General features: G+C 44.2%; 1 long non-coding RNA gene across 17 annotated transcripts in view; it reads left to right on the top strand.

Moving 5' to 3' along the window:
* LOC128114605 (uncharacterized) overlaps positions 1–24908 on the top strand; it is a 287065-nt gene that overhangs the window by 63726 nt on the left and 198431 nt on the right. For 9 of the 17 annotated variants that reach the window (XR_008219822.1, XR_008219824.1, XR_008219816.1 and 6 more), the window contains exons 4-7: positions 905–1113; positions 8886–9207; positions 16181–16292; positions 19381–19479. This is a non-coding gene — a long non-coding RNA (uncharacterized LOC128114605). Of the gene's footprint in view, positions 1–904; positions 1114–1264; positions 1453–1897; positions 2881–8885; positions 9208–16180; positions 16293–19380; positions 19480–24908 lie in introns of all 17 variants that reach the window. The other 8 variants (XR_008219828.1, XR_008219826.1, XR_008219820.1 and 5 more) reach the window with 4 other exon arrangements.

Genomic DNA, 24908 nt, shown 5'->3' with positions numbered 1-24908 from the left:
GCCCGATTCTGCACCAAGCAATGAAAATTGGTGCATGCCCAAAAACAACAGAAACATCGCTTTTGCCCATGTCATAGTCCTGTGAAAGCCAGCAGGTCTTTTTCCTACCCACCCCCACCCCTGTAGTCATTTAGAGACCAAAGGCTCAAAGCCTTGCTGCTGCTCTTTCCTATGGGTCCTTAGAATCCCTTTCCCTTAGGTAAGTGGGGGCCGAGAGCAACCGTCCTGCATGGGTCTTCATACACCAAGACTAGATGGGGTTTGTTCCACGTTAACACTCTCCTCCAACCTCTCATGTTTCTTTCACCTGACCTTGGTTATATGGCCACACCTACCCGCAGAGGAAGCTGACAGTGATGGATGTAGCTGTCTCAGCCCTGAAGACTCGTGGCAGCTCAGGCCCACACCATCGAGAGCTCAGCCCTAAGCTCTGTTTTGCTCGAGACGCCTTCCTCTGACTTCCCCTTTCCATTTCCATACATGCTCCCATTTTGGACAGAGACGTGTCAGTGGCCTGTAACATTCAGGCCACGCTGAGTACACAGCCGTAAGGCGCAGAAACCACACTCAGAAGAAGCCCCTGCCTCAATGCGTGTCGAGATCCCAGCATTGTTTTTACTAAATCAACTCCGAGAAACGGCCCCTTTATCAAACCGTAGGTAGGCAGCACAGTCTAAAGCCGTCAATGGTGTGTTTTCCTGTCCAAGCAATCCCCCGTCTCTGTTTAAGAGCCTTCACGCTGTGGACTGCTATGCCTGCTTCCAGGCCCATCGCCGTCTTTGTTCCCAGCATTTGCAGAGTCTTAGAGAAGGGAGATTGCTTCTTCATAACTATAATTTTGCTGCTGTTATTAATCATAATGTAAATATCTGGTGCTCAGGACATATGATATGTAATCCCACAGGCTGAGAACTGCTGCTCTAGAGAGACACGCCTGGACATGTTATTTTGCTCCTTTGTGGGGAAACCCATGACATCCTGCCCCTCAGTCCACATTGATGTACATGAGGAGTGATGGGCATCCAAGCATCTAGGAGACAAAGTAAGCTGTCATCCTGATGTATATGGAAGTTCTGTGAAGTGTAACGAGTATCTGAGAACACAGGAGAAAAGGTAAGGTGATCTCCCAAGTTCCCATATGGTCCGGTCCGCTAGGGGCACCCAGAGAGGAAATCTGGAGTTTCTAGGAGCCTCGGAGTTGTGAACACCTCTGAAGTCAATTCAAGATCAGGAAGTGTGATGCCGTTAATTTTTCTCTATTAAGAAACAGAAGACTCGGGAGCAACTCCACATCTTATCTACAGTGGCAGTTAATGAACAGCCACAGGAAAGTGCTTTCTTAATGAGAGACAAGGCCTACCTTCTACCAATGCTTGAAGAAGGTCCAGATGCTGAGTGGCCAAACATGATAAGCATCTGCTTACTATGAACAGTCTAGCAAATAGAGGGCAGGTAAACTGGGGAGTGCGCGCACTGATGCTCTGTTATACCCCATTCACAGTATGTATAAGGAGAGCCCTAGAGTTTTATCAGTTAATTCACAACCCGATAGGGTGTTGCTGTCCTGACTGCTTCATTATGCTACAACCAACTGTGACTAGTTCATGAAAATGTACCTGTAAGTGTTAGCTTCCCCTACTAAATGTCTGCACTAAACCACAATTTAATACTGGATTTTCATTGTCTATATGATAAATGTCCATAGAAAAGCACCCTTTGCAGACTGTTATTGAAGATACTGCCCATTTTTTGGTTTCAGAACATATATTCTTATGATTAACATAAACTCCGGGAGGAAACTTAATCTTTTTGAAAGATGAGGGTTTCCCCTATTATTAGGATAAGAGTTCTATCTAATTTTATTTATTTCCTTCTCCTTTCTTTGGGTTGCTACCAGGAACGTGGGCTTAACTACATCCTTAATCACTGTCACCGACTCACCTTGCTTTATCTCCATATTTCTTTATCTTGTTTCTACTAACATCCCCAACAAAGAAGAGCTCCTCTGTGGAGAGATTCGCCTCATCGATACTGGGGGACAGCCAAGGTCTCAGGGTCTCAGGGGTGGTGCTTGTGTTTCAGAAGGTCATCTAAACCCAAGTGGAGAAGCATGATCCTCTCAGTGAAGTTCTTGGATACCTGAGGCCTGTCTCTTTTCTGCATGTGATGTTTGAACTGGTTTTCCTCTTGATTTTTAATCTCCATATGGGAATAAACTAATTTTTATTTCAAGATACTAAGATTTCCTTTGGAAGAAGAAAAATTATAAATTATAAATGGCCATGAATTATAAATATTTGGCCTCAAGATTTCAGCAACCACATTCTCTCCCTAGGACAAGCATTAGTGCCATCACCAAACCCGAGTGGCTATGGAGGAGTGCCAACCTGCAGTAAGATGCTGTCAATGTCATAAACAAATCATTTGTACTTCAGATGGATGGTACTTGGCATCAGTGACCTGAGCAAGCACAGAGAAGAAGCAAAGAAGTTGTAATTATTTTTAACTTTCTCCTCTGTAAAGGAAGCAGACACTGGGTTTAGTTTCCTTCAAATGGAGCAAACACAGACATCTTCTGAGACACGTAGAGGAAGAATGTGGACCACAGCTGAACTGCACTCCGGCCCATGCAGTCTGCAGATGCTTCTGAGCACTGTGTTGACTCCTGCAACTAGACGGAATGGTTACGGCATCCCCATGTTTAGAAAACCTCTTTCTCTGGTTGATCTCTAATTCCTTGACACTGAGCCAGGGTAGTTCAAGACTGCAGCGGTGTGGGGACGAGAAAGCTGCTGCTTGAGAGGAAGAGACAAGCACTGTGGATGAGGAGCCGGAGAAGAAAATCGTTTCCACGGCAAGTGTCCGAGAGAAGCACAGAGGGTAGGTGTTTTGTGTTAGACTGTAGCAGGAATCTTAAAAGTTCTTATTAATAAAACAAACCTGGAGCCAAGTGTTGGGGTGAACACTGGAAGATCAGAGAGACAGAACAAGCCACAGCTAACCTCACCTGGCCAACTTCTCAGCTGATCCTGTTTCCTCAGACTGGAAGCTTCTGTGTCCTCATCCCAATGGCTCTCAGCTGAACTGCTGTTTGAAAGCCTGAAGCTTAACCAGCTAAAAGCTTAACCAGCCAAATGCTTCTAGTTTCTGGTCCTCACGCCTTATATACCTTTCTGCTTTCTACCACCACTCCCTGGGATTAAAGGCTCGCTTTCTGGGATTAAAGGCGTGAGTCACCATGCCTGGCTGTATCCTTGAACAGATAGATTTCTGCCTCTGGAATGCTGGGATTAAAGGCGTGTGCTACCACTGCCTATCCTAAGTATCTCGTGGCTTTTCTGTTCTCTGACCCCAGATAAGTTTATTAGGGTACACAATATTTTGGGGAACACAATACCACCACATTAGACAACGTGGAGAATCATGGAAAACGGAAGCTTGGGCCGTGTTTTCAAATGTGTGCATGTGCAGGCTGCGGAAAAGTACCACAAGTCAGAAGTTCAGCATTGTTTCTAGACAGGTCTATGAGAATATTCAGTGTGGATTAAAGACTGGCAAGTTGATGTGAAGTAATGAAGCCAAGAAGCTGTTAAAAAAAGTCAAGCAAGAGACAAGGTGAGGTATAAAGTCTTGAACTAGGGTCAAGATAGTTGCTTGAGTTCAAGTGGAAGAGAGGACTGGGATTTACTGAGCACCGACACTATGCTCAACCTTTACCTGTTTACCATTCATGACCAGCCTGACACTAGGCAGGATTATTTCAGGTCCATAGATAAGCAGAGAGACCTTACTTTAAAAAATTCCTTTAGCTATGACAGACAGCCAGGATCTTAATTCAACACCTTCCAGCTCCAAACCACGATCTTTCCATCTGGATTTCAGCTCTTCTGAGGATCAAATGAGGAAAAATGGGATTTGTTTTCAAAGCTGATACCTTTTCACAAAGGAAAAGAGAACTCCTAGAGACTTTAGGCTTTTTACTTTCAACTTAAGAACTGAAATGATATCAGATGAAGATTAAAAAAAAAAGACATGAAAAATATGTGGAAGGAATTACAGAAAACTCAACTTTCGTTGAGAGCTTTTTTCCTAGAAGCTTCTTATAAGCACTTGGCTTTCATTATCACTTTGAACGTCTCACCTAGTCAATGTGGTTGACTGCCATCCTCATTCAGCAGAGGCTTATTGGAAAAATGAGGACACTCCCTGAACTGGACCCTGAGTGGGGGTCTCTGCACACAGCACCGGGGGGTCTCTGCACACAGCACCGTGGCAGGGAGGACTGTCCACACAGCGGGGTATCAATGTGGCAAATCCAGATGCACACATAGTCCTTCTGTCGAACTACCCACTTGTACCCCCATTCCACCCCACACACACACACACCCATCCCCTTCTCCATCCATTCCCATTGTCAAGGATAAGATCAGGAAGTGACTCTAAGGAACAGGATTGGGAGGGAGGAAAAGTCAGGGAGGCAAGCAGAGAAAGCCAGTACAAGCTGTGTAAGAGACTTGATCTCTGAGTAGACAAAGACCTTCAGTCCTCCCAGGTCTCTGAGGAGGAAAGGGGACAGGGTAAGGTGTTATTTAATAACTGGCCTCTTTCCCTCGTGGTCGAAGGTTTCTGGCACCTGACTAACTCCTCAGCTGCAGGACCACACATGCATCAGAATGTCAAACAGATTCCTATGTGTTTCATACGGTGATGACAGCGAAAAGCAAGAGACACATGCAGGGAGGGAAAAGGTCAGGGGAGTTGCCACACTCATGGCGGGGGTGAGGGGGGAGGAGAGCACAAGCCTGAGGTGATGTAAAGAGCACAAGGTGGTACCAGCAGCAGCTGCCGACATAGAGTTTGAACTGAGTGGTCTGACTGCTCCCGAGAGGGATGTTGGGAAAGGTCACGCAGTCAGACTGCCCCAGAGAAGGCTGTGGGAATAGCCCATCCAGCCTGATGGCTCCAGAGAAGGCTGTGGGAGCAGCTCACCCAGCCTTTCTAAGTGATGATGGCAATGCTAGTCTGGGACTACATTTTGAGAATTGTTCACCCTGCCAGGGGTTTCAGTCTGCAAAAGAAAGAGTCATCATTATGAAGCAAACTGTGTAAGAGACAATAAGCCCAGTTTGGCTCTACGTGGAAAAAGAAATGTGATGGGCAGTCATGCTTCTCAGCAAACAGTTTTGCAACTGGGAGACTCGAAGAAATCTAAGAGATTTGGAACATGATGAAGCTTAACTTCAGAGCAAGGGAGCATGAGGGTGAAATCACAAGAGCCGTTACAGCTCAGTCTTTGTGGCTAGAGTATCCTGGATAAGCTCTCATTTTTGTTTCTTTGTTTTTGTTTTTGCTTGTTTGGAGATTTGATTTTCCTACATTTGATGAATCCTTGGTAAAAACAAGACTGAAAAAAGTACCTTCCTACTTCCAGAGAGATTACGGTCTAATGAGGATGAGAAATAAGAAAACAATAAAATGTAAAACCATTTGGTAAACTTCTAGAGAAAATAAAACTGTAATAACGTAGAACAGGATGCAAAGCTTTGCGTCAGAAAACTGACAAAGATTTTCATAAAGTGGTATAATTAAACTGACATGAAGGATAGAGGGGTCTGGCAAACAAGGAGAGAAGAAAGAACATTCTAGGCAGAAGGAGCTCCATGTAAGAAATTACAAAGGGACTGGAAAATTTGGAGGGCATTACACCCAATCTCCTTGGAGGCCACCGCCCACAAACCTGCTCTAGGCATCGACTGAACTGGTCTGTTAAGGTTTTCATGTGTCACCTGAAATGTTGAACTTTGTCTCATAAACAACAGAGTGATGGGGAGAGTTAGGACAAACTTTGGCACAAGTAGGTTTATTTTGAAAATTTGAGGTCTAGGAAAACTTGTAGATGAAATAAAATAAAGCTGGTTGAAAAAGAAAGCATTAAAGTTTTGGGAAGGAAAGCTGAAAGAGAGCAACACAGCCAGGAGACTCTTCTGCTAACGAGGGCAGACTAAGACTCAAAGAGCCGAACAGAGCCGAAAGTGGTGGTAATGCCGGATATGCCAGAGGCTGAAGCGGGAGAGCTACACGTTCTAGGATAACCTGAGCAACTTAGTGAAGACTTTATCTCAGAGTTAAAATAAAGGGCTGAGAATGAGCTTAGTGGTGGAGCACTTGCCTAACAGAAGGTCCTGTGTCAAGTGCTGAGAAAAAAGTCAGCATCAGAAACCAACATTCCAGGGGTCTATGGATATAGTACATGGGACAGAGGAGTTGATTTACCTGAAAGTCCTTCCCTTGAATGTGTGAGCCCCTTGTCTGGCTGCTAATGCTCTCTGACCTTCCCATACTGCTTAGAGTTTGTTTTGTTATTTAGCATCATTCTACATATTGCTATCTCAGGGAGTCTAAGGTAAGGCTTCTCCTAGTGTTCTTCATACTGGTATAGATAGAACAACAAATGTCTCAAGTTCACAGAAGTTTGTAGATTCTTCTAAATATGCACTGGGGCCCTCTAAGCCTTTCCTGCCAACTTCCTAGCCACAGAATCTCTCTTTTACAGTCTGTCTTAGAATTTGTGTTCCATTGAGCACACCCTGGAAATGCCAAGTTAGGGGCGTCCTCTTCGACAGTAGGTAACATAGCAGAAATGAAAAGGTAGGAAAGCTTCTTTCTACAAGGAGGCCATGTGGAAGAGTGGACGCACACGGCTTCAGGGGTGGCCAGACCTGAAACAGAATGCTCTTTCTGCATTAAACCTGCCCCTGATTTATGGAAAATAGGTCAGCATTGGGTTTAGCGTGCTCGTCTGTGAATATGAAACAATGATGCTGACTTTGAAAGCAGGTAGAGGAATCACTGGGAAAAGCATGGTCCGTTTTAATGCAGGTCCTGCTCCCCCTCCTGTTCTGACACGTGGCCTGTGTTGTGCCCTGGTGCATTGACTCTACACCTGTTGCTTCACAATCTTCACATTGTGTTACTTCTGCCCTTACCCATCATTGGTGTTGGCTGCTGTGGTCTGACTTTGGCCTTCCATACAGAAAGTTTATTGGAAGAAGGCCAAATGGTCTATGGTGTGGATCTAGACACCATATGATGTGCTTTCCAGAGTCAGGTGTTATTGCAGAAGCTCAAACCACAGCTGGAATCTGGGGGGTGTGAACCACAAGTTGTTTCTGTTCAATTCCATGGCTCCAGATCAGTTTCCATTTTGCTCAGTAGAGTGACACGTAAGCTGAATCAGAAGGTTCTCAGAAAAAGACAACTGCCGTGACCTCTTCAGGCTGCAGTTGAAAATGATTAACAAGCTATCAGCATGGGTCCTCTGGCAGGAAGGTAGATGTCTTTGTCAGCCTAACTGAAACACCAAACTTGGCCTAGATGGATTCTGTTCTCGGTTATAGGTTATAACAATCTAAGCCGGGGCTGTAGAGATGGCTCAGCAGTTAAGAGCACTTGCTGCTCTTGTAGCGGACCGTGGTTCAATTCCCAATACTCATGTGGAGACTCACAACCATCTGTAATTCCGGCTCTAGGGGATCCTTTACCCTCTTCTGATATCTGAAGGGTCCTGCGCATACACATTACATATACATACACTTAGGCACACACACATACACATAAAATATTTTTAAATTAATCTAAGCCAGTGTGCTTTTACTGAAGCATAATATAATATCAGTAGCTGATATCATCTTCTACTCAAATAGCAACAGCTCTTTTTTCTGTTGTTGTTTTTTTTTTCCCAGACAGGGTCTTATTTTGTAACCCAGGCTGACCTAGAACTTGTGATAATACCCCTGGGTGCTGAGATTACAGGCATAAGCCACCACGCTGGCCTTCAAATGTCACTATCTAATATCAGCTTTTACTCAAATTTCTGATAACCCAAAGTAATGTGGATTCCTTAGAGTGATAACATTATCATTGGTTATCAAAATGAACAAATTTTAAGCATGTGCTTTTTCATTTTTCCGCTTAAAAGCTTCCATGATGACCTATTGTTTTCTGGTTTAACAACATTCTGCTTACTGTGCTGTGGAAGACTCCCCGTGGGCACCACGCCGTGAAGGAGAACTAAACCTTGTTTTAGAACAGTGCTTTTTAAACTTCAATACACACATGGGGGACCTGGCACCCTTGGTTCTTACTCAGTTGTTCAGAACAAGGTCATGGCAAGATTTCCAGCGCTGAGGAAGTAAGGAAGCGCTATGAGCATTAGACCCTAGTGGGGTAGAAACAAGTCAGTGAAGGGCTTCAGTGGGAAACAGAGCATGTGACGTGGAGCCCGAGAGAGATCTCCATAGCCGTTTCTGTTCAAATGCAGTACTCAAATAAATCCAGGGGCCTCGAATATTCCACTTGTTCTTGTGATTTTCATTCTGCATCTGCCCTGCTGCTTTACAACAAGCATCCTGGGTTCCTGGGACTAAGAGTCTAATCATGTTCTCCACAGTACTAGGACTGTGCTCTGGAAGGGCCGGTATGTGCTTTGATTTTCCCACACTTTATGAAAGAAGGTCTTCATTTCTGTATCGAAATCATAGTGATAGTAAGAGCTTGGCCATGAGTTACAAAGTTCAGTTTTAAAAAAGTCCCATGGACATTACACTTGGTGTACGATTCCAGAATCCTAGTGCATTCTGAAGATGGCTTACTGAAGCTAACACTGAAGGTGAGTAGGTGATCAGGTTCCTTCGTAAGTTACCCTGTGTGAATCATAGTGCCTCAGATCAAAAGTGCTGAGTCTGCTCAATTGAACTGACGTCACATGACATAACACTAAAACCTTCCTCAGGTCATTAGATTTAGCCAGACCTTTTTATAAGTGTACACCATAGCTATGTTTGTTATTTATTATTGAAATTTGGCTACTTCTCTTCTCTTTGTAGTTTTGAGAGTCTGAGGCTCAGATTACAGAAGACTCGTGTCCATGACTGGAGGTGATTTTGAGCATTAAGGATGAACGTGAAGTGTTCTTATTTGGTGTTTAGAGAACAAACTGTTCTGAAACGTTGGAGTTCCTGGCACCATTGTTCCTTCTGGGTTTTGCTCAGCTCTTTAATTGAGTCATTTTCATTTTAATCAAGTCATGGCTTGAAGCTATGCTACCACCCAACAGGAGCTAGAATTGATCTCACGTTGGTTTCTACATAGCTGATCTCCGTTCTAAAATACAGTCCCTGGTTTGTTTTCTTCCTGGATACTGTGAAGGTAAGACATTAACAAGTTTATTGTTAAATCAAACGGGTTAAATTGTTACTTGCTTACCTCCTTCAGTGTGAGTCAAAAGTTAATAAAATGGGACTGTTTTCTTGCCGAATGCTTTGGTTGTAATATTTAACTTCTGGGGTCAGGTCCATGAGGAAATTTATCCCATTATGTGCCATTAAATCTACATGGCTGCTTTGGGTGTTGGCCTCCACTATCAGGATTCTAAATGAAGCTGTGTGTAAAAGTCTAGATCTTCAGCTACTTATGACATCCTTGATTAGTGAGCATCTAGGGTGTTCCTGGGAGAATCTGTCCTTTAAAACAAAGCCCCACACCCTAGTATTTCTAACATCTAGCTCACAGAGTGAAACTTTTGTCAGGACAGTTTTGGAATTACAACCTCAAACAATGAAATGGTCCTAGCTGACTGAAAAATGGAAGGACCTATGTCTTCAGAACTATAAAATTCTGAAGTGTGTTCTGGGGAACATCTGCACCCCAGTCTCCTGTGAAGCTTGTTTACAATCCTGATTCCTGGACCATATGCTTAGACTTACTGACTCTAAAATCCAAGACCTAGATTCTCTGCTTTTATCACAGTGCCCAAGGGGTTTCCTTGCACAGTGACATTTCAGAATTCCTATTTAGACAAATGAGAAACCAACCACTAAGGTGGATAATCTGCCTAGTTCTATGACCATATTCAATCCTGATCTGTAGAGAGTATGATTCTACAAAATGATTCTAAGAACTCATCCAGCAGCACTGATGACCTGGCTGAGGCAGGAGGCTCAGCCAGAAGCAGCCAGTGCTCAGGATACTGGAATTTCACTGATGTTTCAGGCACTTTCTCCATGTATCCAAATGGCTGGTTAAGATAGCCAGCTGCACAAGGAATCTCAGCCACCAAATCATCACAGTCTCAATCCATAGTTATATCTTTTTACTTCTGCTGCTGAACACGTGTTCTAACGTTGAATCACCCCTTTGGTTACATAATTTAAATGCTTGGGTTCCGTAGCTGGGAAGTTGACCATAAGGCAACAATTAGATTGATCTGGCATATACAAGGGAACTGAAGTATACTGAAGTGGCTAATGACCAAAGATGGAGAAGAAGAAAATAGATAGAGTCTGGTCTGACAGTGTAGGGAAGGAAGTCAAGACAGTTGTTGGAAAACGCAGGTCTTCTGGCTCAGAAACAGGTAGAAATGGAGTGTGAGTGCCAAAGGAAAGAAACTACTCTTAGCTTTTATGAGCAGTTCTCCTTACTGACATCTGAAACATTCACAGACTCATGCATATTTGTAAAACACATTCCTTTTTGATGAAGATGCATATCTGGTGAGGAGGTGTTGGAGGTGTGAAAGACAGAGGAAAGGTGGAGAATGGGAATCTACACACGTGAGAGAGAAAATGAACTGGAGACAGGAGTTGCATGAATGTGCACCACCACAGCCTCAGTTCTCAGTAGAGTGAGCGCACAGCACAGCATGGCATGCTCACACTTACCCCTTTCTAGTTCCTCAGAAGTGAATGCTGATGACTTCCCTGTCTGGGTCAGCAATTCCCCTTGCTCATCCCGGGATAACTGATACCCGGGCAGATCAGGTGGCTCCAGTTCACTGGTTAGGCACTGCACCTTTTTCTAGATTTTGCAGAGGTTAATCTTTGGCGGGGAGGGAAAGGCTTTAAATTCACATTTTAGTAACAAATACCTATTCTGTTTGCATGGTGAATTTTCTGCTGTATTACTAGATGATGACTGTTCATTGTTTTTCTTTTATTGGTGACAGTCAGATTTTTTAGCTTACCAGTCACTTACTTTACTTCCAGATAATTGCTATCATTGTTAACTTTCTGGCAAAAGCTGCAAAATAACAAATATTTGTTATAACAACATGCTTGACAGTAGAAATATTATACCCCTTTCACCTGCAGATGGGAGAAAACAGTGAAGTGAGTTCGCTCAGCTAGGCTTGATAGCACAGAACCAACTCCTTTTAAAGCCCAGGCACGTGAACCAGTACTCGGTGTCATGGTGAGACAGCCTTACCAGGCAGCTGTCTTGGCCAGGCAGCTCCTTCTCAATCAAAACATTCAAGCCCTGGACACATTTTAAAACTGCCAAGAGGACACACAAGGATGTCTGTATTTCTCAAATAGCCTTTATTTAGCCAGGAGACTCTGATATCTGTATTTGTTGTGTTGATTTTATTAGTTGGCCAAGAGTCACTTTCCAGCACCTCCTGCATGTCTTCATTGCTCTATATGATGGTCAACATAGGCCATGCTCTTCCTTTGTTGTAAATATTCTACCCCCCAAGCAGCATTAATATAGCAACTATTTGTCTCCTGCTTATATAGAGTCGGTGCTATCCAGTCTATTGTGTGGTCTCTAAGATTGTCTCATATGGAAAGAGTTCTCAAGAGGAGTTTGAAGGATATATTTGGCTAATTCTAACTTTTATCCATAGTTTGCCAACCAGAATCCAGTACACAGCCTTAACACCTAAATGTCTGGGAAGCAGGAGGATGTGACTGGAGATCCATAGCCATCTCTAAACACTGTCTAGCAATGAGAAAGGACGCAAAGATTGAGAGTAACTCTTGGCCCTGTGGAGATTTGAACCTCTTAGGGTAGTAGAAAGGAAGGCAACTGGCAATCACCAAATACCTCTCAAATTCATTTTTATAAAGGGAGATTTTTGTGATTCACCCAGCAATTATTGAACAGTCACTGTTTTCCTAAGGCCTGACCCATGCGTTGTGTGTCAAAACCATATAATTCTCTCGTTTCAAGGAAGGACAAAGACAAGAAGAAGTACATAGCCACCTGGACACAGCAATGAACACTTTAGAAATATTAGCTTCCTAGATTTGCTGTGACGAAGTTCCCTAGCCTGGGTGGCTTCAAGCAGCAGTTATTCCATCACAGTTCTGGAGGTTAGAAGTCTGAAAACACTGCCAGCGAGATCACATTCCCTCTGGGCAGACTCTTGCTTTGCCTTGTGCTCAATTCTAGGGTAGCCATTAGTCCTTGGCTGGAGGATATAAACTCCCACATCTGCTTATATCTTCAACTCTGTGTGTCTCACGTGGCATTTTTCTCTTATAAAGATAAGTCATACTGGATTAAGGCCTACTTTTGTGACATCACCTTAGCCTCATTATACATGCAAAGAACCTCTTTCCAAAGAAGGTCACATTGGCAGGTATCATGGATTAGGACTTCAAAATCTGTTAGCAGAGTGTAACTGTACCCATAAAAGAACTGATTTCAGGATGTTAGGAAAATTCACAGGAACAGTATTCAGGCAAGATAAATCTAGGGAGATAGTGTCTAAGCTAAGTCTTCCTATACCAGCAGTGAACAAGTGAAGCAAAAACTCGGAAATAGACATTGCATTCAGTCACCAGCAAGCACAAGGGCCCAGTGTGCATCGACGTTCTAGGCAGGTATAATGGCTCGATTGTGTGTCAGCTTGGCTGGACTACAGGTTACCCAGAGAGCAGATCAAACAATATCTCTGAGTATGTCTATGAGGATGATTTCAGAAGGGACTAAACTGTAATAGTGCACAGTGAGATGAAGACCTACCTAGAGCATGAATGTAGGAATGTCTAATCCCTTACATTTCCAAATAGAACAGTTTTTGTTTGTCCTCTGCTGGAGACTTCCATCTGTCCCTGTACTCAGACTCTGGAGCTTCTACTTGTTGGCTTTTTAGGTCTTACACAGCTCAATTGACATCCTCCACTCCTACCAGTTCTCAGGACTTTGCCCAAGTTCTCAGGCCTTTGATATTCTACAGAATCCGTGACTTCTGTGGTTCTCAGGCCCCAGAACTGGACCTCGTTGTACTACTAACTTTCCTTATCCTCAGGCTAGAATATGGCATGTTGTAGAATTTCTTTGCCTCGGCAACTTTGAGAGCTGATTCCCACAATAAAACATTAAAAACTCTAGCAACCCTACCAGGCCAGAAGTTTCTGAGAGGATATGGGGTACTGCTGTAACAGATCTGACCATATTTTGTGGGGGAGGGCTGTGAAAGGACTTTGGAACTTTGGGCTAGAAAATCATTGAGTGTTGAGAGCTCAGTGGGATGTTCTTTGTAGGAGCTTGGAAGATAAGAATGTTAGAGCAGTGCGGATGATGGAGGCCTGGTTTGTGAAGTTTCAGAGGGAAGCAAAGACTCTACTGGGTCTTTTGTGTGAAGGATCTGTGGTGTCTGGTCAGCTGGAGCTGAAAAATCAGCTGTAATCAACAAGAGACCAGAACCACTAAAGTAAAGCCTTTGTTTTGCTGGATAATGGATGCTGGTCAGCTGGGGCTGAAGAATCAGCTGTGATGAAGAAGAGACCAGCATCACTGAGGTGAAGCCTTCTGGGAAGTGTTTCCTGAGAGTTAGCACATGCATGTTGTGTTCCAAAGTTGGCCAAGGTTATACCTTGTGCTGGCAACCAAACTTGGTAATATAAGAGTTACCCAGGTGCTGCTGGTTTTGAAGGTGTGAAGGGATCATAAAGAGCAGCTGAGGCTTGACACTGTGTGGCAGGGCTGGATTCCTTGAAGAGAGCCCAGGAGAGGCTATTGGTGAAAGTACAGCCCAGTTACAGCAAGAATCCCTAGTAGTTTAGAGATGCCAGTACCAGAGGATGACCACCAGAAACAACAGCCGTGGTGGACCAGCCTGAGCCTAGAGGATAATCTGTGTGTGCTGCAGAGGGTGGAGCCAGAGAAGAGATCCAAGCCCTTTGGAGGAGCCCAAAAGACAGTAAGTGAATCCCAGATAATCGGACATTGAGTTATTTACACTTTGGGAGTTTGGTTTTGCTTTGTTCAGATAGTTACTGTGCCCTGGTTCTCATCTTTTGAAATAAGAAAGTATTTAATTTAATTTTTTGATCTATGGGAGCCCACAGTTGAGAGACTGAATTTTTTTTAAAGAGATTTTAGGTTCTAAAAGAGATTTTGGATTTTTAAAGAGACTGAATTTTAAAGTGTTTGAATGTGTAAAGACTGTGGGAGTTGTAAAGTTTGTAAATGTTTTGTATTGTGATGTTGATATTGATGTTAATGTGTGATCTTGGAATGAAGAAGAAAGGCAGGGTTATGACTTAACAATGATATGTTTGTGTGTCACATTGACAAAGGGTCAATTGTTCTGGCTAGTTTTATGTCAACTTGACACAAGCTAGAGTCATTTGAAAGGAGGGAAATTCAGTTGAGAAAAATACCTCTATAATATCAAACTGTAGGGCATTTTCTTAATTAGTGATTGATGGGGGAGGACCCAGTTTATTATGGGTGGTGTCATCTCTGGGCTGGTGGTCCTAGATTCTATAAGAAAGCAGGCTGAGTAAGCCATGAGGAGCAAGCCAGTAAGTAGCACCCCTTCATGGCCTCTGCATCAACTTCTGTCTCCAGGTTTCTGCCCTGCTTGAGTTCCTGTTCTGACTTCCTTCAGTGATGAACAGTGATGTGGAAGTGTGAGCCAAATAAACCCTTTCCTCCCTGAGTTGCTCTGGTCATGGTCACAGCACTAGGAGCCCTAACTAGGACAGCTGTTAATGGACTGTATGACCATGGTCACTCACTCATCTTCACCAGGCCTTGGTTTCTTTAGTCAAAGAGAATGCCAAGATAGGCTGTCTTTGAGATTTCAGCCTTATTGTCCTAAAATAGTCTTTTCTTACAGTGTGATAACTGTTATTCCAGGAATACAGACTCACCAAAAGGATCTGAGTTGTGACTATGCTTATACATCTTTGAAATGACTCGGTGATCTTTTAATTCAATTAGCTGGACATTCAGAGGTTTTTCAGAGATGATGTGAGTGGAAGTGCAACTAAGCTTAGGTGCCCATTCTTTATTCATCTTTAACTAATTCTTTGGTCCCTATTGGAGGTAGGTACCTGGTTCAGTTATCTCACAAGACCTAAATGTGTTTAATCAGGGACTTTAGAGGATCTTCGTCTTTTAAAAAAGTTTTTATTGTTGTTTTGATACAGAGTTTCTCTACATAGCACATACTAGCCACAAGCTTATAATCCTCTTGCCTCAACAGCCATGTGCTGGTATTATATGTGTGTGCAACCACGCTCTGGTAGGTTCCTCAACTTTAATGTACTTAAGATCATTTGAATATGCAGGGGGAAATGCAGATTCCAGGATTTTCACCGCAGGGGGATCTGATTCTGAAGGCCCATAGTGCCACCCAGGTTTCTGCACTTCACAAAATTAAAGAAAGATCTGCCAGAGGGATCCATTTACCAGCGTGTAAGAAATATTACCTTAGTGAGAAAAGACATTGTTGAAAAACACTGTCAATACCGTAAATGACTCATGGTTTCTAAAGCATGAGTTTAATTGCAAGGGTTGTGTGTGCTAATACTGAAATGACAGATAGAACTACTACGTACCTACTCTGAAGCAAGCGGCATCACTCTGGGGGCAAGTTGGGAATGGGCAGAGCTTGCTGGCTACCCACACTGCACCGTCCTGGCTGCAGGGTGCTGCTCTGGTAGGAGTTGTCACTTGTCAGCAGCTTTCTGCTCTCCACAGACTGTGAGGGCCAGCTCTTCCTCAAGTGTCCAGTCCTCCTCCAGGCTAGGAATCGGGATCCCCAGTGTCCTATGAGAAGATTCACTTTTTGCTTGAAATACATATTAAGCAGGCTCCTGTTTCGAGAGAGTCAACCGTTCACAAGCAATTTGCCATTCACAGTGAGCACTTTTTGATTGAATCCACTTAGACCTCAATTGACCCAGCTACCTGACAGCATTCAAGCACATAAGCTCACCACCTTGGAGACCTAACTTGACTGTCTGCTCTTCCCTACACCACCCCACCCCCCACCTCCCCAGACCAGAAAGTATTCATCCTGTATTCAGAATACTCTCAATAGGATTAGAGGGTGTGGGGTAGGCAGTTGGCTAAAATGCAATTTCCTGCTGTTTGCTTTCAGATATCTTGATGTGGACTTGTATTAAGAAGCTGGGAAATTAAATGAACACCCCAAAGGATGGTGATGCTAATGACCACTGGGTGAAACGCGACCTACCCCTCTAGCCCTTCAGGTAGACATGTTCTTGGCCAGACCATGGACATTCATGTCTGTCCTTCTCGGTCTGGGTTACCTCACTCAGGATGATATTTTCTAGTTCCATCCATTTGCCTGCAAATTTCATATCATTGTTTTTCTCTGCTGAGTAGTACTCCATTGTGTATATGTGCCACATTTTCTTTATCCATTCTTCAGTTGAGGGGCATCTAGGTTGTTTCCAGGTTCTTGTTATTATGAATAATGCTGATATGAACATAGTTGAACATGTGTCCTTGTGGTAAGATTGAGCATTCCTTGGGTATATGCCCAAGAGTGGTATAACTGGGTCTTGAGGAAGACTTATTCCCAATTTTCTGAGAAACCACCATACTGATTTCCAGAGTGGCTGCACTAGTTTGCATTCCCACCAACAGTGGAGGAGAGTTCCCTTTGCTTTACATCCTCTCCAACATAAGCTGTCTTCAGTGTGACATTCATGTATGGAAACCTTTATTCCATTTACTTTCTCGAAAGGTCCATCCCATCCCAATCCAAGCAGAAGAACTGGGATTTTAATTTACCCCTCTCTCATCTGGCATACTCTGAACTCTGTTCCCCACATTGCTTTGCTACTACTCTGTGTTCCTGTTGTGTTTTCTAAGTCACTCATCATAGTGACATATGTATTGTTATTTACATGACTGTTTCTAATGTGGGCTCCTGGAAGGAAGGACCTGCTATCTTTGTTCCCTCAGTGCCCAGCTCGGTGTCTGGCATGGTAGGTACACACGCATTGTATAAAAATGCATTGATTCTATGAAACCAGAAAAGATCCAGCCACAGGGAGGTGGCACATGAGCACAAGTCATGCTTGTTTTCTTTGGGTGTTCTAAAATATAAGTTACATGGTCAGCACTCTCCCAACAGTGTAAGTGTACATTAGAGATGAAATCTTAAGATCAAGAGGCCCTGAATAAGGGTTCTTGTGTAAATAATTGTCTCTACTTAGTAACATTTGCCAAAATTTTATTACAGCGGCAGGGGCCGGGACCCGACTCCACATTGAGCAGTTCTTCATCTCAGTTTTTGATTTGTTTTGTTTGTTTGTTTTTTTGTCCGTCTTGAGCTTTCTGGGAAGCAGCAGCACCATGGGCACAGGCATGCTGTCATACACCAGGCATTTAGGCATCTATTAAGGGGAGATGAAAAGAATATTAGATTCGGCCAGGCATAAGACAGGCAGCAGAGTATGGGATTCGGATGGGGGTGGACCCCTTCTTGCTAGTGGGGGTAACTTGTGCCTGGTAGAGGACATAGTGTGGTGGATTGTACCTCAGATTCAATTACCAGGGGCCCTGGAGCCTTCCCTCTTTCACTCCGGTCAGCTGCAGTGACCTCACAGCATTACAGAGAGCTTTCAGAAATGGAAAGCAAATGCAGCTCTTGAAAATAATCCAGCTTAATCTGTGCTCAGCTTCCCTCCTCTTCCCTAAATGGTCTGAAATTCACCTCCATTTATACCAGGATGAGCTGCCTCCAAGTCTGTCCTTCAGGAAATATTTCATAAAGGTAGGGCTTTGTGCCCTCATCATGACCCTACTGTAGAGCAGGCAGGCCCTGTAAGCTGTCTTAATGTTAGAGATGAGGACACTGAGCATGCATCCTACCTACCCACAGAGGTTTAGGTGAGTGGTCGCCTCCCCTCCGCCATGCTGAAACACAGATTTCGGTGTGGAGAGGTGCACGCCCACTGTTTCCCTCCTAGACAAAAAGTACCAAGATAAGAAAACAGAAACTTTGTGTCCAAGTCAGCTATTTCTACATAGCTGATAGAAGGAGGGCTGTTGGTGGCAGATGTGAGGACAGGGAAGCCAGAAAGGAGGCTTTGATCCAGAGCTAATGGTGAGTCCACTGTGGGAAGAATCAGTAGATGACTGTGGGAGTCGTCCTCACTAGGAGCAGCCTTTGCTAGAAAGCACCTGTCGCCGCAACACAGCAAGAGTGGCCCCTCTTTTCTACAGGTCACGGGGATTAAAGCTATTCCATGAAGGGCAGAAATGGTTTTTTAAGAGCACTGTTTATTATCTATCTCTAGCTACCATGCTGAGAACAAGGCCAGCATTCTCCTCCAGACCTCTGGTGCTGACTCTAAGGCACCAGTGAACACAACTCCAGCCTTCTGGAAGGAATTGGTTAGACTGCCAGCTTCAGACCATACAGGGCTTGGATGATAGTGGGATAGTGGGATGATGGTTCTAAATTCCAGTCAATGACTTTAAAAGTAGTCAGTACAGGGGCCAGAGAGATGGCATTTGCCATGAAACATGAAGGTCAGAGTTGAGGTTCCCAAAAACCTATATAAATGCCAAGTAAGTGAGCACATGCACCCAGACACATGCAAACATATACATGAACATGAACACCACAAACACATGCACAAACATGAACACCACAAACACATGAACACACACACACACACACACACACACACACACACACACACAGTGGAGAAAGAAAACAAGTCAGTGCACATTGATAAATTCCTGACCATACCAGAACCTGCCCTATCTTTCACGCCGCCAGCTAGGTACGTAAGTGTCATGGGGTGTGTGGTAGCCTGTTTACACTTCAGCAGCACCCAGGTGTGAAAGCTGAAGAAAATGGCCAGGAAGAAGGGATGGCAGAGCTGAGTGGGACGGCCAGAAGTCAGAGCAGTGAACTGACCACTTCCTCAGTACCTCCAGATTCCTAACAGCACTGTGTATCCTTTCTCTTAAAAATAAACAGCTCAGTGGGTGTATTTTACAGATGGAATCCTCCAACAGAAAGTTGAAATTCAACATTTTTCTGTTTGTTTGTGTGTTTTAGTTCATTTCCCACACTGCACACGCATGATAAATGAAGTTTGGTCTTCCTTTTGTTTATTGGTTTTGTTTTGTTTTGTTTTTTTCCAGTACTGAGGGTAGGACTGAGGGCCTCATGGATGCTAGGCAAGCACCTGTGAGTTCTAGAGCATTTCAGTCACCCCTAAAAGAGTCTTCACATCACTCTTCATACTGTTTTATAGATTTAATTCTTACCTCCACCCCCAACAACCACTGATCTGCTTTGTGTCTCTACAGATCTGCATTTTGTTTGTTTCAAATTAGCGGAATCCTACCATATGCCATCTTGTGACTGGAGTGTTTCATAATATTGTTGAAGTTTATCAGTTATGAGAGGTATCAGTTGTTTGTTCCTTTTATGTTACTCAGTAGTATTTTACTGTATGATATACATTGTGTCCACCCATTTACCTTCAGGTATTTTCCTATTTGGGACTATTATGAACAATATAACAACACTGGTGTTCAAGTATATCTGTAGCCATGATTTTATTTTTTATTTATCTTGAGTATATGCCTAGAGGTAGAATTACTCCTTAGTTTTTTTTATTTGCCATGTGATTCTGTCAGCATGGCTACTCGGATCCCTGGCTCTGTCATCTGATTTTTCCTTTGGGAAGCCTAGAAGAGATGGTCAATCAGATAGCAAAAAAAGGTATTTCATGTGAGAATCCCTCCATGGTGGCAGAAAAAAACTTTCCTTAAGAACTATACAGGGCATGGTTGAATAGGAGACATCAATCGACAAAAGGAAGAAGAGATGAAATTCTTGGGTGTTGGTTTTCTCTTGTCCTTTAGTCTCATGCCAGTGTGTTCTTTTAAGCCAGTCTAGCCAGAAATCAGTTGACAGGTGCAACTCAGTAGGTAGGAGAAGGGTGGGGAATGAGAAAACTTGGAGGGTAGGAGAAGGATGGGAAATGAGGAGACTCAGGAGGGTAGGAGAAGGACAGGAATGAGGAGACTCAGGAGGGTAGGAGAAGGATGGGGAATGAGAAGACTCAGTAGGTAGGAGAAGGACGGGAATGAGAAGACTGAGGAGGGTAGGAGAAGGGCAGGAATGAGAAGACTCAGGAGGGTAGGAGAAGGGCAGGAATGAGAAGACTCAGGAGTGTAGGAGAAGGGCAGAGAAGACTCAGGAGGGTGGGAGAAGGGCAGAGAAGACTCAGGAGGGTGGGAGAAGGGCAGAGAAGACTCAGGAGGGTGGGAGAAGGGCAGAGAAGACTCAGGAGGGTGGGAGAAGGGCAGAGAAGACTCAGGAGGGTAGGAGAAGGGCAAGAATGAGAAGACTCAGGAGGGTAGGAGAAGGGCGGGAATGAGAAGACTCAGGAGGGTAGGAGAAGGGTAGGGAATGAGAAGACTCAGGAGGGTGGGAGAAGGGTAGGGAATGAGAAGACTCAGGAGGGTGGGAGAAGGGCAGGAATGAGAAGACTCAGGAGGGTAGGAGAAGGGTAGGGAATGAGAAGACTCAGGAGGGTAGGAGAAGGGCGAGGAAGACTCAGGAGGGTGAGAGAAGGATGGGGAATGAGGAGACTCAGGAGGGTAGGAGAAGGGCAGAAAAGACTCAGGAGGGTAGGAGAAGGGCAGAGAAGACTCAGAAGGGTAGGAGAAGGGTGGGGAATGAGGAGACTCAGGAGGGTAGGAAAGGGCGGGGGGAGGGGGGATGAGAAGACTCAGTAGGTAGGAGAAGGGCGGGAATGAGAAGACTCAGTAGGTAGAAGGATGGGGAATAAGAAGACTCAGGAGAGTAGGAGAAGGATGGAGAATGAGAAGACTCAGGAGGGTAGGAGAAGGGCAGGGATATCATAAAATGCTGATTGGCCAGTAGCCAGGCAGGAAGTATAGGTGGGACAAGCAGAGAAGAGAATTCTCGGAACAGGGAGGATGAGTCAGGAGACACCAGCCTGCTGTCCAGGGAGCAGCATGTAAAGGCAACAGGGAAAGCCATGGAAAATGTGGAGATTTATAGATTAACAGAAATGGGCTGAGTTTAAGTGTTAGAGCTAGTCAGTGGTAGGCCTGAGCTAATGGCTGAGCAGTTTAATTAATATAAGCTTCTGAGTGATTATTTTATAAGTGGTTGCAGGGTCCCTGGTGCTGGGCAGGACTGGAGAAAACTTCAGCTACAAATAGAAAACTCAGAAGGGTAGGAGAAGGGCAGGGAATGAGAAGAGGCAACTGTCAAGTCCAGCTTCTTATCAAGACTGAGGTTGTCAACACTCTGTCCACTGCATAGTCAAGCATGATTCTTAGCCTCTGGGTTCTCTAATAATCACCCAAAAAATTTAAATACTTGTATAGACACCTTCCCATCAAAACATCGTAACATCCTGGGTCAGGGCCAAGGGCACATATAGAGTAATTGGGGCTTTTAGGTACAGTCCCCAGAACAACTACTCTACAGAGAAGTTCACTAATCACCAAGGCTCCTCAGTCAAGAGCAAACTCAATTACAATTGTCAGCCAACCTACATTTATGTATCCCTTTCCCATTTATGATTTAGCGAAGCTCTGCAGAGCCTGAGGTAGTAGTTGGCAAAGGCTCCCAACACTTGCTCAAAGCCACACAGCACAGACTGTACCCAAACACTAGAGTCCTGTGCCCCCAAGACTAGTGTGGACATTTTTTCCAGTTGCAGTATAGCTGTAGGCTACTAAAAAGGTATCCACTCCCAAACCGAAGTGAGTTCCAAGTGCCAGCATCTGTGCCTCCTGTTCTAGGAAGTATGTTGTCTTTTGGCCTCCCATATGCTTTGGGCCACAATGTTCCTTCTCTTCAGTTCCAGTCATAAGGGGCTTTCTCTGACCTCAGTACACTTGAATGTGTCTCCTCTCCTGCTTCTCAATCATAGGGAAATCATACATGAGAGAAATTCGCTGTTGTGGGACTCTGTAGCCAGCTTCTTTAAGCTGTTTTCTGAAAGTCTTTTTTTCAATTTTGGGTCAACAGAGTTCTTATTTTTGCTACCTCTAGCTGCCTGGTTGCTGTCTCTCCTGGCCTTAACCCATGGCCACCATGGCCTTTGTAGAGACATGGGTTTTCTACTCCTCTTTGTGTGTGTGGCATTGGCAGAATACAGCTGTATGGGAGTGTGCATGCACACATGCACGGGTGAGTGGGAAGGCCAGAGGAAGACCTTGGGAATGGTTCCTCAGGTGCCATCTAATGTTGCTGTCGGGATAGCGTCTTTCACTGGCATGTTGCTGGGCTGACTGGCCAGTAAGCCCCATGGATCCACTTTCCTCACTTCCCCAGCACTGAAATTCTAGGCACTTCCCAGGCTTAAACAAGAGTATCAAACTAAGTCCTTGTGCTGACAAGGCAAGCACTCTATTTATCAACTGAGTCATCTCCCCAGCCTTACTTCTCTTAGGGGAATCTTTTACAAGAAGGTAATGGGTCTTGTATGCAAATAAAACCATACTGAGATTTTTTTGTATGTGTATGTGTTTTGTTTATGCAAGCTCAGCTGTGTGCAGGCATAGGAGTGTAAGCAGTTGTGAGTGCATGAATGTGGAGGCCAGAGGTTGATGTTGAGTAGCTTCCTTACTTGTTCTCTATATATTGGAGCAGGGTCTCTCCCTGAATCCAGAGCTTGCTCATATGGTTAATCTAGCTAGCCAACTTTTTCTGTGGATCCCTGTATCCCTTCCAAGGGCTGGATTACAGAAGGGGCAGCCAACCATACCTGCCCCTCATTTAAGTGGGCGCTGGGGATTTGAACCCTAGTCTTCACACTTGTGTGGCAAGTCCATTATCCCACCCCTCACAGCAGGTTTTCTGTCAGCTCTTTGGCAATGTCAGTATTTGTGATTAGGTGTTGAAAATGGAAGTTCTCCTAATTGAAGGATGGATTTTCCAAGGTAAAGTACAAATGAAAGCAATAAGAATCCCCAACTCTCTGAGCATCCTGCATAATCAAGATATTATTATAAATGTACAATAAGGTGGATATTGGCAGTCCCCAATATGTATCCTAAGGCAGAAACTTAGCATGAATTTCCAGCATTGGTGTGTGCCTGGGAAACATCTGAGAAATGTTTAAAGTGCTGCTCTCATCCAGGGACTCTGATTCAACCGTCCCCAGGCAGAGTCCAAGAACCAGCATTCTCCAGATGACTCTGGTGAGATTAGACCGGAACCGTTTCCTGAGAAACTCCTTCACAAGCTCAGACTCCTAAAGCTGAGCTGACTTGGAAACTTTTCTTAAAAAGCCTTCACACGGTTTTCACTTCAGAGCTATTTTGAGCCAGAATGTAAAGAGGAAAGAAGACAGGAGAATAGTGGTGAATTGACACAGCAGATTTAAAAGATCAGCTAACATCACAAACCAAAAGTCTAATTTGTTCTTAAAATACAGAGTCATTACCAACATTTGAAAATTACTCACTTGATTTTTATGTCTTGGGTCTCCGTAACTGTGAAGAGAGAAGGGAAAGCTCTGTGTGTGTGTGTGTGTGTGTGTGTGTGTGTGTGTGTGTGTGTGTGTGTGTATGTGTGTGTTTATGACATTAAGTACTGTAGTGAACTGCGATGTGCCCGTGTCTCGTCTTCACATGATAATGCTGGGTGTTTAATCACTTCCATGTTTACTTCCCTTTGTCTTTCCTCGTGATTATCCTCCTAAGCACACAGGTTTGGGGTCAGTAAAAACCCTGGTGGCTCCATTCAGTCCCCCTGAGTTTTCCTTTATTGCCTCTCTTCTCTGTTAGCAACTAGACAGATTAATGCTATCTACTGTTCCCATATCTCTCTACATCAGATAGCCAGACGAGGAGTCTAGCAAACACTAGTAGGCTTAAGAAGACAATGAGACAGAATGTTTCACATCAGTACTGCCTGGAAAAATGCAAAACACGTGTTTCTGTCTGAACTCCCGTGATTTTCTTCTCCTCAGTTATATCATTCAGCTGTCTAAGCGCCCTCCCGGCACAACAGCTGCTAGGTATAGCTTAATTAATTTAAATACAATGTGGAGGCTTGCCCCCAACTGCTGCCCTCAGACTTACAAATATGTTTCCAACACCAACTGCTTTGATGATGCAGACTTTGGAATTAGAGGAGCCTATAAACTCTTTTCTAAAGTAGATGAAAACATGATAGGATTTAAGTGACTTTTCTCCCTGCTTGGCTATGGCTCTTATATTCACCTGTTCATTCTACACCCATTTGTGAGGTGACAGGGATTGTATTAAGCCCTGGGTGAAAGTGAAGACAGCCTAACCCTGGTGTACCTCGAGGTCTGGGGGAAGAGAGACCGCCGGTTGTATAAATTATTTCTGCCACCCCGATTTTAAGTAGGACTAAGAACTATAGCAATTTGAACAAGAAGTTGTGGAGAACTACCGGATGGACAGAATGCCTGAGAAGGATGAGGGGATGTCTCTTCAAGGATGTGACAGTGGAAGGACATCTTGGCCATTAAGCAGAACTCAGCTCTATAGATGGGTCAGGAAGAAATGGAAGGGAATGAGCAGCTTGCCTAGGAAACTGAGATTCACTTGGAATGCAGGGCAAACTGTGTGAAAGTACCACGGTGGACGTGGACTCAGCTCATCAATGGGCCTCTGAGGAACATTCTGAAAAATGAAGAGCCGCTGAAATCTTCAGGAGACATGTAACTCTGGTCAGAGTCATCCATGTAGCTGTGAAGAACCAGCCAGAAGTGGACCGGTCAGAGGGCCCCACTCCCTGGCACCAGCGATTGGCCAGAGCATGGTAATTAAGCCATGGCATGGAGGCTTGTGCTTCCTCAGGACGCCTGCAT

Source organism: Peromyscus californicus, unplaced genomic scaffold (genome assembly GCF_007827085.1).
Source record: "Peromyscus californicus insignis strain IS unplaced genomic scaffold, ASM782708v3 Scaffold_19__1_contigs__length_69161282, whole genome shotgun sequence".
NCBI classification, from domain to species: Eukaryota; Metazoa; Chordata; class Mammalia; order Rodentia; family Cricetidae; genus Peromyscus; species Peromyscus californicus.
This window is presented reverse-complemented; position numbering and strand designations above follow the sequence as displayed.